Source organism: Drosophila ananassae, chromosome XR (assembly GCF_017639315.1).
Source record: "Drosophila ananassae strain 14024-0371.13 chromosome XR, ASM1763931v2, whole genome shotgun sequence".
NCBI classification, from domain to species: Eukaryota; Metazoa; Arthropoda; class Insecta; order Diptera; family Drosophilidae; genus Drosophila; species Drosophila ananassae.
Genome location: NC_057932.1, coordinates 6,446,314 through 6,457,822, shown reverse-complemented (window position 1 = coordinate 6,457,822; position 11,509 = coordinate 6,446,314). Strand labels below are relative to the sequence as shown.

At 43.0% G+C, this 11,509-nt stretch overlaps 1 long non-coding RNA gene across 1 annotated transcript; it reads right to left on the bottom strand.

The window, feature by feature from the left end:
• Window positions 1–1,797: 1,797 nt before the first annotated feature.
• LOC26514114 lies at window positions 1,798–2,767 on the bottom strand. The gene is made up of 3 exons (XR_004311395.2): window positions 2,340–2,767; window positions 2,169–2,212; window positions 1,798–2,106 (listed from the first exon to the last, which is right to left on the bottom strand). It is a non-coding gene; the product is annotated as an uncharacterized LOC26514114 (long non-coding RNA).
• Between the last annotated feature and the right edge of the window lie 8,742 nt (window positions 2,768–11,509).

Sequence of the window (11,509 nt, the reverse complement as noted above, 5' to 3'; positions counted from 1 at the left end):
AGAAGACTCGGTCTCGATTTGCTCCGGGGGCCCTCCTTATATAGTGCCAGAGGCATTCGTTAATCCTTGCAAATCTCGCATCCTGCCGTTAATCCTTCGTTCCTCTGCTCTCACCGTTAACCTTCTCCAATTCCGACCGCGTTTCTATGGGGGGGCTTTCTTTATTCTACCATCAATGAACCATATAAATCCATCAATGAGGCCGAGAAGACTGCCAAAACGGCAATCACTGCAGTCCAACTTTGGCTTAGTACAGCTGGGCTTTACTTAACTCTACAGAAAACGGAGGTGGTGCTCATCTCCATCCGGAAGAAGGTGAAGTCTCCCAAAGTTGCGGTGGGCACCGCCGAAGTCATCTATTTCCGAGCCATTAGATACCCAGCGTCATGCTGGACACGAGGCTCAGTTACAGAGAGCACCTTCAGGAAACGAGCCTACAGCCTACTGCCCTAGGCAGAATAATGCTGAACACGAGAGCCCCAAGCAGGCCGCAGGCTTCTACTTCAGTCAGTCTTCAGATCCACAATCTTCATATGGGCTGAGGTAACCAGGACTAAGGCGTACCGGAGAGGTATCGAAAGTTATCTGCATAGCTGTGTGGGGCATCGAGCGAAGGAAAGAGTGTTGCAGTGATAGAAGCACATCCAGAACAAAGACACGCTAATCCCTGGTTCAGGTACCTGCGTACCAAAACCTAGCGGCATTCACGCAGGTTGCGTTGGACTTAAGTTTTGCTTCCACTTCCCGCTGTATTCCCGCTGTAAAATTAAAAAGTAAATCTTTTTAATTTTTTACCATACCCAAATAAAATATATAAAAAAAACTTGCTTAAATCGACTCAGGAGGTGATCCAGTTAAAAAAAATATTTGCTTTTGGGGTCGAAGATGTCTCCTGCAATTCGGTATAATTAGAAGAAATTAATAGAAGATACGGACGAACTACCAGCGACATTCGTTCAGATTGCATTCCAATTATTTTGGATCTAGCCCATTTATATTTTCGGTAGGAGTCTCTGTTTTAAGTCCTGATTCGGCATAGCTATTTGACCTCTTTCTATAACAGAAATATGCTTAAAAGTAAGTTTTTTGCTTACTTACCAATTTTTTCGCCTTAACCGTTCGCGTCAACCAAAATCGGAATCTAAAAACAATTCTAAAAATATTACAAGCTCTGGTTCAATTTTACAGTTGCAGCCCCGTTTCAAGGACGAAAAATACGCCAAGCTCCTTGTGGATGTCGAAGTTTCGGATGTTCCACTCATGGGAGGCACAACCTTAACTGCAAATTGTATATCAACTTCGGCTCCGCCCGCAGTTAGCTTTCTTTCCTTGTTATTTTTAACCTTTTCAATGATGATATAGATAGAAAAAATTCACCAACTCGCTTAAAATTAAACGTTCCCAGTAGAAAGCTATGATCTTTGTGGGCTGTAGGTATGCAGAAGTTGCCGCGCGAAAAAAAGCTCACGCTTCCTAAATGTGCATGCTATTGCACGTCAATCGGGGCACCATTTTTGCTAATCAGCGCAAACTCCGCTTTCCAAGCAGCTTCGGCTAAACAAGGACTTCGTTACATCGTTACAGGAGTTAGCTGAATTTGACGTTTCAGAGAGTCACTCGAAGCTAGCTATACGTATATAAGCTATACGTTAGCTACAACGATGCGGATAGGATGGCGCGTTTTATTCTGTAAATCATTCGGCGCTCCAAGAATAATTAATTGTAATAAAATAAATAATTGATAAATAAAAGTAATTAATTATAACACTGAATAATTTTTACATTTTTTTATGATTTTATTGTCGACCACGAAAATTCTTTTTTGTACATTCCATAGGAAAGCCAGTATAAAAAGTTAAATATTGCAAAAGACGTTGGAAAAGCTATTCGTGCAGTACGATCAATAAGAGATACACTATTGACATATCTAGCAGTTTGACATTGACTATTTTCAGTAGCAGCATGGCGTGCTCTTAGTTTACGAAAAGTATCATCGTTTTTTAAGCAAAGCCACATTTGCTTTTTGCGCGACATAACGGGGGGTCGTTTTTGGGCTATATAATCCATGTTAAAAGAGCATGAAGAAGATTCCCTGAGCACAGGACCCTAGGTTAAAGAAAAAAAATTAATTTGCATGTTAAAATTTTATATTGCTTATATGCACTCACATAAATATAATGTTTGAATTTTTCAGATCCATTATCAGTTAAAGCTGGGGAAAAGATTTTTTTCGTATTTTAGTTCAAAATCGTTAGCTTACATTCTTGCTTTATATTCTGTTTTTTTTGCACTATATAGTGAATGTGAAAGAGGTTTAAAATTTCCTTTTAATGACTTACCAGTAATATGCTCCCATTGTGGAATTTCACTGTTAGCCACTTTAGTGAAATAGTGTACCCCAGCAAATTCTAATAGCGTAGCAATGCAGTATAGAAAGCTCATTAATAAAAACCAATCCAAGGCAGTGGCATATTTTACTTTTGGTAAATCCGTCCGGGAGTCTAAACTAATAGTTGAAAGAGTTAATACTGCTGTAACACAAAGACCGACCCTGTCGCTGGTAGCTTCTCGATGTATCCAAAATGAGACCCATGACATAACCACAACAAGAATACATGGAACGTACACCTATAATAATAATAAGCTTTAAATTAAGCTTATTAAATCAAGGTAACTTATTTTCTATGAAAGGAAACCATTGTTTCAAATAATTTAAAGGCATCTTCTTCAAAAATTGATTTATCTTTATCTCTAAGTTAACAAACATTAATATAAATTTTCTTAGAATAAATTTTCGTATTAAAAATGTAATTTATTTTTATTTTAGTTCATTCGGTTATACACACAAATAACGACAATAACTCTCAAGAGTATGCAAGGACCTACTTTAATATCTGAAGAATTAAACATGATCCGATCAGCTGATGTACATATATCACTCGAAATGGCTTTATTTATTTAAATAAAAAACACATCAGGAAAATGATCTAGTAAAACTACTACTACTGGAAAGTCCGAAGGAACAAATTGACTCTAATGCGTACATGTGAATTTAGAATACATGTATAAATATCAAGTGGACAACGATCAAACACTAGTTCAACGGTGGGACAATTTTAAGTATTGGCATGCAAGATACTTAAAATCAAAAGTAATAGATAGAATATGTGAGCGGCCTCTCGAACTTCGTAGATTTATATAATATTTTATTTGTTTTTATGCGCTTGTTACAACTGCACAGTGTTGAAATACAAAGGGGATAAATGCATCATAGAGTATCATAATGGATCATATAAACGTGGGGCGTGAGCAGGATGAAAGGCGATCGACGTGTGACCGCCAGGAATTGCCGCATCGAAACCTGAGCTGCGTTGATTCGATTGGATGCCACCTGCTATTCCGGATTCTACCCGTGACGCTGTAAGGGGAGAATAAGCAGGTCGACACCTATATGACACTGCTGGATGAAGGATCGTCTGACACGCTCATCGACGACGAACTCATCCGCAGCCTGAACCTGAAAGGCGAGGGTCGCCAACTGAACGCCATTGCACGTTTGGTGGGAAATCTGCCAAAGAGCACACGAAAATGGTCAACCTGAAGATCAGTGCTGCGGGCAAGCCAAAGCGCCATGGGCTGAAGAACGTGTACGGAGTGGCCAATTTGAACCTTTCGATGAAGAGCCTGCGTCGGGATGATGTAAATGCAGTGAAGGCGAATGCGCGCCTGCCTGTGAAGCTGTACAACAATGCGATGCCGAGGATCCTAATTGGACTGGATCAAGCGCATCTTGGAATACCCCTCAGAACAAGAAGCTATGGATCTGGAGGACCATTTGCAGCAGCCATCGCACTTGGATGGGTGTTGTATGGACCGGTTAACGAAAAGGCGAGCTCACCGCTCCAGAGTTCGTGCCTCCTAGCCGTGCCCCAGGATAATCTTCTGGAGAAGATGGTCAGCGAGATCAAGAATTTCGGAGTAAAGGCGGCACAGCCAGTCGCAGCTGGCGGAGTGGAGCTGGCGCCGTCAGTTGCAGATGGTGGCGACGCACGGGCCCTGAGTAATCTCGAGGAGACGACTAAGCGAGTTGGCCGACGATATGAAACCGGGCTGCTATGGAGAAGGCGACGAGGTGAGACTGCCAGAGAGCTACAATATGGCGATAAAGAGACTCGTCAACATCAAGGGAAAAATGAGGCACGATGTGGACTTCGCGCGGACCTATAAGGGAATAATGGATGATTACGTCAAGAAAGGGTATGCACGACGACTGGAGCCCCAGGAAGTCCAGAGGTTCCAGGAAGGCAAATTATGGTACCTGCCGCACTTCGGGGTGGAAACCCCGAAAAAGCCTGGCTTGTCCCTTAATTCAGCGCTAATGAAAGACCCACAGTGCCACAAGTCCCTCCCAGCAGTGCTCTTCCATTTTCGGGAAGGAGCAGTTGGGGTTCGTTGAACCCACTTGAATCCATCGCTAGCGTCTGGTGGACCGAAGCTGAGAAGAAGGTACTAGGAATGTACTGGCAGCCGGCTACAGATGACTTCAAGTTTGGCGTCAAATAGCCTTTGAGGACTGGCGGCAGAGAATGAGCAAAATCGAAGAGTTTCGATGTCCACGCTACTACTTCGGCGGTGGACGCGTGCGGATCCTACAGCTGCACATCTTCGTGGACTCCAGTCAGTGGGCGTTTGCAGCAACGGCCTATTAGCGGGCCACTTACGAGAACGGAGACGTGCGGGCGCATTTCATAAGCTTTAAGGCGAAATGCGCTCCGATGAGGACTATGTCGATCCCGCGACTAGAACTTCAAGCAGCAGTATTGGACACCGTCAAGCAGAAGCACGGTGTGGCGACGGGGGCGTCCCAGTGGAGATGGACTGCGTCTGGCGAAAATGTGGCACATAACGCTATGAGGCCGCGCAAGGCCGTGGACCTGAATATGTTGCACTGGATAAGCAGCACCCACCGCAGATACAAGCAGTTCGTCGGTCGTGGACCTGAATATCGGTTCGTGATGGCCAAGCGGTCTACCATTTCTTCGAGGACCAGAGGAAAGCTGGCCGAGATCGAGCGAGGGGTGGATTCCTCCGACGCCCGATGAAAAGGAAATGAAGTGCGAGTTTGCCTTGGTTATGATAAACTTCATATCATTGCAGAGATTCTCTAACTACAATCGACTGGTGAGATGCACCGCATGGGTTTTCAGATTCATTTGACGGTGCCGTAGACTACGATACGGTGAAGAGGATCACGAACTGACGTCGATGGAGTGCGCTGAAGCTGAGCGCGCACTAGTACGGCAATCGCAGCGAGAAGCGTTTGCTGAGGACAGCCAAGGGAAAGCCGCCAAGGGCAGCCGACTGCATGGACTGTCCCCATACTTCGACGAGGACGGAGTAATACGAGTCAGCGGAAGGATCTTCGACGCGGCGTGTGTGCCATACAGCGCACGGTGGCCAATCATACTGTGTCACGAGGAGGCATTGGCGGAGATGATCGTGCAGCATCACCACGAGAGGATGTGCTACCAAAACACAGAGGCAACCATCGGAGGGATCCGGCAGAAGTTCTGAATTACGAACTTACGGAGGCTGCTACGGAGAATGGTGAGCAAATGCAACGTTTGTAAGCCGCGAAGGGCACGACCAACTCAGCCCGAGATGGGTCCCTTGCCAGAGGACCGGCTGGAGGTCAACGGATGGCCGTTTAAGTTTACTGGATTGGATTATTTTGGACTACTATTTGTGACGGTTTGTGACGTCGCACGGAGTAGTGGTGGGTAGTACTGTTTACGCACTGTTACGTGAGAGCTATCCACTTAGAGATGGCTCATGAGTTTGCCACCGATTCCTGCATAATCGCTATGAGGAACTTCATGAGCCGACGTGGACCCGTCGTCAGTATTAGGAGCGACAATGGAAAGAACTTCGCCAAGGCCGAGAGATTTAGCGAAGTGTTCGAGCCTGTATCCAGGGCGAACCCAGGTGAGGGTGGCGCCTGGCAAAGGATGGTGCAGTGCGTGAAGAAGGTGCTGGCGCACACGATGAAGGAACTCGCGCCCAAGGAGCACGTACTGGAAAACCTGATGATTAAAGCATAAAGCATAGTAAACTCTCGTCGGCTCACTCATTTGCCAATGACGGTGGACCAGGAGGCTCCACTGATACCCAACGACTTGCTGAAGGGAGCACCCGATGTCCCAGATCTTCCCAAGGATGATTGACAGGAGTCCGTGAGATGCGCTACCAGGGAGGATGATGCGGGATAGATTTTGGAAGAGATGGGTGCATGAGTACCTGCCGACTCTTGTGCGCAGGGAGAGATGGTGCAAGCACGTCGAGCTCATTCGTTGAGGAGACTTAGTGTTCATCTGTGATCCAGCCATACCACGAAGGGAGTGTTCACCGGGAGAGATGGACTACCTCGACGAGCGCCAGTGCAGACTAACGATGGCAGCTGCGGCGAGACTCAGTCATAGCCGAAATCGTAAGTAACCAGTTACTGCTTACCAGTGCAAACAAAGTGCATAAGTCAATAAAATATTTTGGCTTCGAAAAGAAAATATTTCAAAATATGTGCAAAATTTTGTCGACAACTACATTAATTCCAAAATATCTAAATCCTCGTCAGTTAAAGTTCAGGCTGAACTTTACCCAATTCGATAAGTCAATATTCCTTGGCACACCACAAGTCCACATACTATGGAAATTGAGAGGCAAGAACGACCAAAACGAATACATTATTGTGCAAATAGACGCGTTTACTAAATAAGTAAATCAATACTCATCCTCTCTTTATCTTAAAGCGGACGGACGTTTTTTTTTTGTGCGCACTACGTTTTTGTAAAATTTGCAATAAGCTTTCTATAAACAATCGATAAACAATACGAAATTTCTTTGATCCGTATCGCTTCGCGTGTGCAGTGATATATTTGGAGGTAAAAAAATAATTTGTTTAATTTACTTTCCAAACATAGCCCTGCTCTGCTTCTTCATCTCCTACGGTGTTGTTGCTATTCTTTTGCTTCTACTCTCGCTCAATAGAGATTCTTATCTCTATTTCTTTAAATCTTACTAACTTGCACTAACTGCTCTCTTTAATCTCCCCCTTTCGTTTCCTTGGTACAGTGGTTCAAGGTTCCTCATTAATAAAATCAAATAATATTTTAAAATTAATTATTAATTTTTTTAATAATTTTTAATAAATGAATTATTTAATTTTTAATAATTTTTAATAAATTAATCATTTAATTTTAAATAATTTTTAATAAATTAATTATTTAAATTTTTAATAATTATGGATTTTAAATTGGTCTGTGCATTAAAGTCTTGCAATAAGACAATCTCGTAGTAGTCTTCAACTACTAAATGAGTCTCCAAAGCGTAAGAAATCCGCTTTTAGTGATGTGCTCGGGTCGAATAATCTTCAGCCTGCTCAGCCGACAACTATGCAGCCGCTTATATCTCTGGCCATCCCAGGGGCCGGACCTGAGAAAAATTCGGCTTCCGAATGTCTCGGAATCAATGAGCAATTGTCCGATATGTCCTCTGTGGCATCGCTTCAAGTGATCCCAGACCCAATACAGGTGATCCCACCATCGAAACACATTTTTGTTTCCCGGCTTGCCCCTGATACTTCGGAGATTGATATCTCGGCTTACATCAAAGCCAAAGCAAAAGCCGACATAAAGGTGGTGGATATTACAAAATTCAAATATTCTTACACCAGGCACACGTCATCTTTCAAAATACGTGTGCCCTTGCAGATGTTCAAGACGATCTGTTCCGCCAGCTTTTGGCCAGAGAACATTTTCGTCCAAGAACATCAGCCAAGTACGGTGAATAAAAAGATAACCAAACCTGTGGGTGTAAAACTCCCACATGTTAAGGCCACTGATCAACCTTCCACCTCATCTTCCTCAATCTCAAAAAACTAATGTCTTCATTAACACTTACCTATCAGAATACAAGAGGGTTACGTAGTAAACTTCCCTAACTGTATTCTGATAGTTCTTTTTTAGCATCCCACATTATTGTATTTACAGAAACTTGGTTAAAGCCGGAGATCTTAAGCTCCGAAGTTTTTCCAAGTAGGTACACCACTTTTAGATGTGATAGAACTTTGCGAAGGGGAGAAGGAGTGCTAATTTCTGTAGACTCCAAACTCGCTTCTGAAGAGGTAAAATCACAAGAGTTTGGTGACATTGAATTTCTTTGCATCAAAATCACTTTGTCCGATCAATCTTTGTATGTTACCTGTTCGTACATACCACCTTCGTCCGAACCGCCAACATACTGGCAACATTTGTCCGCTATTCGTTTGGTTTTCGATCGTCTGTCTGATGGTGACCAGCTGATAGCTACGGGTGACAAACGTAGATTATCTGGCTGTACAGTTTTATTCAAGATGCTTAGTAGCTCGTTCCAATTTCACCGTGCATAACGCAGAATGTTATAGGAGTTATATTCGCCGCTGCAGGATTCAGTTTACTCAGGATCCGAAGCAGTTTTATAACTTTGTTAACAGTAAGCGTAAACCTGTATCTTTTCCCCCTCTGCTTACGTTTGAGAACTCTTATGCGAACACCAATCAGGCAATGCCCGATTACTTTGCACAGTTTTTTCAAACTACCTATTCACCTAGCAGCAATTTAGCTCAGCCTTACACTTATTATATCCAATCAGCCAACCTTATATTTTGCCCATCTTTCGATCAAAGTGGTGTGTTATCGGATCTTCTTAAGGTTCAGCCCGTGTATTCGCCAGGCCCTGATGGAGTACCAGGCTGTGTTTTGAAGTACTGCGCCGAGGCACTGTGCAAACCGCTTGATAAACTCTTTAATATATCGCTGGAAACTTCGATCTTTCCCCTTATGTGGAAGGAATCCTTCATTATTCCGCTGCATAAAAAAGGGAAAAAGTCCGACGCTGCTAATTAAAGAGGCATCTCTAAATTGTCACCAATTCCAAAGCTTTTTGAAAAACTTATCACTCCACATTTGCAACACCTATGTAGTTCAGTAATAACTCCGTGCCAGCATGGCTTCACGAAGCGCCGCTCCACCACTACCAACTTATTGGAGCTAACATCTTTTATGACGGATGGCTTAAGGAATGGCTTACAAACAGACGTCATATACACTGACTTCAGTAAAGCATTTGACTCTGTTAACCATTCACTTCTTATAAGTAAACTCAGTCTTTTGGGATTCCCAACTGATCTTCTTATGTGGATTTCGAGCTACTTATCAGGGAGAACCCAACGTGTTTTCTTTAAAGATGTTACCTCGCGTTTAGTCCGCGCCACATCTGGGGTGCCCCAAGGAAGCCATTGGACCCCTACTTTTTACTCTGTTTATTAACGACTTGCCCCTTGCCTTAACTAATTCACTTGTACTTATGTACAAATGTTATAAATTCACTAGGGCCCAGTCTAGACTTCAATCCGATTTGGATAAACTTCAAAATTGGTGTTTAGCAAATAACCTAAAGCTTAATGAATCGAAATGTAAACTCATGTCTTTTTACCGATCTAGTCCTCACCAGGCTATGTACTTTCTCTATGGGAATGCCTTAGAACGATTAACTCAGGTTAACGATCTAGGTGTCCTATTAGATTTGAAACTTAAATTTACCGACCATGTATCTACCATGGTTAATAAAGCTATGGGTGTGCTTGGTTTTATTAAAAAATGATCAAAAGAATTTAATGACCCGTACATAACTAAAACGTTATATACATCACTGGTCCGTCCGATTCTTGAGTATGGATCGTGTGTCTGGAGTCCTCAATATGGAGTACACCAAGATCACATTGAATCTGTACAAAAAAACTTCCTTACTTTTGCTCTTAGGGGACTTAATTGGGATGCAAATCTTTACCTCCCTTCTTATCATAGTAGACTTTTACTAATCAACTTACCATCATTAACAAATCGTAGAACGATGCTGGGTGTCATGTTTCTATATAATCTTATTTATGGAAATATAGACAGCCAGCATTTACTAACACGCTTAAATTTTAACATTCCTAGTAGAAGGACTAGAAACTTTCGTCCTCTACTCCTCAGCCATTGTAGTTCGACATATGCCCAACACGATCCGTTCAGGGTATTATGTTCGGACTACAATGGTCTCTACCACATCTTGTCACTTTGCTCTACTAACAATCTTAAATCGCTTATATTAACCGCCTTATCTGTGCAACACTCTTCCTCGTAATATCTTTCTCCTAATCCTCGCTTATCTATCTCGGATCAATTTCCGCGATTCGAGCCGTACTTTACGCGGCAGCGTCCCTCGGTCGGTTGGACGGGAGGTGGGCTGTACGTATGCAGTGGGAACCGCGCAAAAAAAAATACGGAGATGGAAATTAAAGAGACAGATTAGACGGTTAGTAAGAAGTGTAAAAGAATAGAGATAAGAATCTCTATTGAAAGACAATAGAAGCAACACAAAAAAGATGAAGAAGCAGTGTCAGGTCAAGCAGCCGCCGGAAAAAAATTTGGCCGGCAATAATTTATTGAATTCGTGACGTCACTTTCCTTTATACAGTAGAACTCCAATTATCCGAATTAATGGGGACCGGGACCCATTCGGATAATCAAATAGTCGGATAATCGGATTTTCGTTTTCTTTTCGAAGCCATGGTATAACAATAATACAGTATTGTACACGCACAAACAAAAGTAAGCCGTAGCGAAAGAGTACCGTCCTCGAGCAAGGTCAATAGCACACTGGCTAATCAAAACAAACAATCGCGGGGGGAAGTCAGTGTAGGCACAACGGCAGGTTAAAAAAAGTCAAGTCAAGACTTGTGATTCGGATAATCGGCGATTCGGATAGTCGGAGTTCGGATAATTGGAGTTCTACTGTATTCATGTCTTTATTCGTGTCGCCCGCTCTCGTGCATTCGATCGGCCACCTGCATCTGCCGTCATGCGCTAGCTTTTGTTTCGCTCTCTTGCGGTATCTCTCGGTCGCTCCGCAGCATCAAGCGTTGAGCCGCGCTCCTGTGTCCTTGTTCTAGTTCGGTCTTCAACCCTTTGCGGTCACATATATACATATAAGTTAAGGTGTCCATCCATTGGTCACCTGATCATTAAGAGTCGGGTCATGTTTTGAAGCGTTGATGATACAATTTATTGTTGTGGAAACTTAATTTAACGATTTGATTATGAAGTAACTTAGGTAAGAAATACAGAAATGGTCTCTTGTGACTTATTGTAAGATTTAACTTTTAGGAAAATATTCTTTGGAGATGGATTCGGCCTAATGTTTTGCTGTTCAAAGATAGACTGACTTCCCAGAGTTGTGACCCTCCGGTCGTCAGTTCGATATCGACCGATCTCCCACTCCAACTCTGTACGGTGTCAGCGTGTGTGGTGTCAAGAGTCAGCATAACACTCCGGGTGTGTGTCAGCTTTCTCGCAAAGTTCTAGTCAGCGTACATAGTTGCACTCTTGTGATATAGTTGCACTCTTCCGACATATCCGGGTGTAGTTAAACC